Here is a 2,443-nt window from a genome sequence, read left to right as displayed (position 1 = left end):
GCTCCTAACTTGGGAGCTAGTTATGTTGACCTAACTTTCTATATACAGCTCCAGTACAAGGACGAAATCCATTTTCTTGACTGCAGTATCTGCTAGACTATCACACTGCTGGATGCTTCATCGATAGGCTCAGCAAATTACAGTACCATATTATGTTTGCTTCAAGGTTTCTAAGCTGCCCTTTGAAGACAGCTACTCTAATGTAAGAATTTCGCGCTGCAAAGTTGTTAGCAAACTGGTGCAGAATGTTCATAATGCAAAATTACAGGACTAGGTTAAGCTAATTACCTATTCTCCTACAGCCTCTTTGTTTTCTCACCAGCCATGAAATGATGCCTCTGTGTTGGCACATAACGTTTTCTTTTTGTACATTCTGTGGTCAGGTGGAGCGTAACTAGTAGAAGCACAAGTGCCTGGTATGTCTTTACATGCATGATTGCAGTTTATTGTTACTTTGTATACCATATTGTAAACAGTTGTGCACTGGAGTACTGCATATTATTTAGGTGCATTGTGAGGATTGGGGGGGGGTTGTATTCTGTAAGTGTCCATATAGTGGACACTTACACAATACCCACCCACTTCCCCCACCCCACTCCCAGCTTGTGCACCTCTTGTAAAAAAATTGAGACCACTTAAAGACTACCGACCCTTTTTCGAATGAATATCAGTGGAACACATAACAGTACACAACACCGACACATTGTATGTCATGCATGCAATTTATTGGCCGATGGAACGATTTGCTGGTCTCAGCTAGTATATTTAGATTTTTGTTTGCTTGTGCATTTTGCTGCCAGAGTGTAAGCCATGGTGTGTTTGTTTCAGATGCTTTGCACAGGTCTGTAGCTGCCCACGCCGAAACTCCTAGTTTATACACGAACTTGTGAACTCGTGGTTAGTCATCATGTGATGTACATCTTTGTGCTGCTGTCATTCACTGTTACTAGTTTGTTTTTTGTACATTTATAGTCCCGTGGAGCATAACCTATGGTCTGTTTTATGTTCAAGTTCAGCATACAGGTGTTACGTCTCAACCTGGGGCAGCGTATAACTTGGACGGAACCACAAGGCAGCCCGTTTCATCAGCGTCGCCCAGACGGCGACAGTGCTCGATACTGATGGTGGCAGGCAAACAAGTGTCCCAAATCGGGAGTGCGCATCCTTTGGATCTTGACCCGAGACAGTGCCTTTCATCAGCGTTGCCCAGACGACAACAGCGCCCAACACCGGCCATGACGAGTTAACCAGATTGAGGATAGAAGCCAACTTCCAGGTATTACTACCGTGGGAACGACAATGATCTCGGTTTACTAGATGACCAAGCAGTGGCAGCGAATGCAAGGGCGAGGAGGCAACAGTAGAGGCGGTGTTGGGTGAACAATACAACCCCTCTGATTGGCCGCACCAAGGTCAGCAGATTCCCCAGTAGAGTCTCCTAAGGAAGACCAAGGGATTAAAAGCGGAGATCGGTGGTGCAGTGGGAGGGGGTTAACGTGACCTGATATGAACTCAATACGGTGAATATGCTTCTGATGGAGTGGGCTTCCATACCAGGGGCCAGTGTAAATAATGTAAAAAAATCAGTTTCCTATTTCCAACTTCTGGATTCATTCATCGATGGGCTTGGTAGATTTCTTGGCCCAAACGCCACCTCGAGTCACAATAAACTGGCTGGCAGCGGTGAGATGAAGAAGGCAGTCCTCATGATCTGGGATCGGCGCACCTTGGAACCTTCGCAAGCTCGAGAAATGGCGTGGAGTCTTTGACGACTTGAGGAAACTGGAATGAAGAGCAGCAGAAGGTGGCAGGCCTCATGATCTGGGACTGGCGGACCTGGGAACATGGCTCCGGGAGACACGGCCTTCGCAAGCTCGAGGGAGGCACAACCGTTGCAGTAACGACGTGCCGTCTTCGACGACTCGAGGGAACTTCAAGTAGGAGCAGCTGAAGGTGGCAGGCTTCACGATATAGGATCAGTGGACTTGGGAACGTGGCTTCGGGAGACATGGCCTTCGCAAGCTCGAGGTGAACGGCGGACGGAAGAGCGACTTCTGTGGATCAGGGATCGGCAGAGCTCGTCTTCGTGGCTCAGGGAGGCACAACCGTTGCAGTAATGCCGTAGAGTCTTCGACGACTCGAGGAAACTGGAAGAGTAGCAGAAGGTGGTCGTCCTCACGATCGGGGATCGGCAGACATGGGAACGTGGCTCCGGGAGACATGGCCTTCGCAAGCTCGAGGTTGGGTGAGTGCTTGAGCGCAGTAGCGCACCCAGGGTCTCTGCCAGGGGGGGGGGTTGACAGTTTGCCAATACCATCTAAACAGCACGAATTTCGATTTCTTCACGGGAAATTGTCAAAAAATGCACTTTTTGCGAGTGTGCAGACGATTGCATGTCTTACATCTTAGTTGCAGTACTCAAATGCGTAAGGAAAGAAAAGGG

This window comes from Dermacentor silvarum, chromosome 1 (genome assembly GCF_013339745.2).
Source record: "Dermacentor silvarum isolate Dsil-2018 chromosome 1, BIME_Dsil_1.4, whole genome shotgun sequence".
Classification (NCBI taxonomy): Eukaryota; Metazoa; Arthropoda; class Arachnida; order Ixodida; family Ixodidae; genus Dermacentor; species Dermacentor silvarum.
This window is presented reverse-complemented; position numbering follows the sequence as displayed.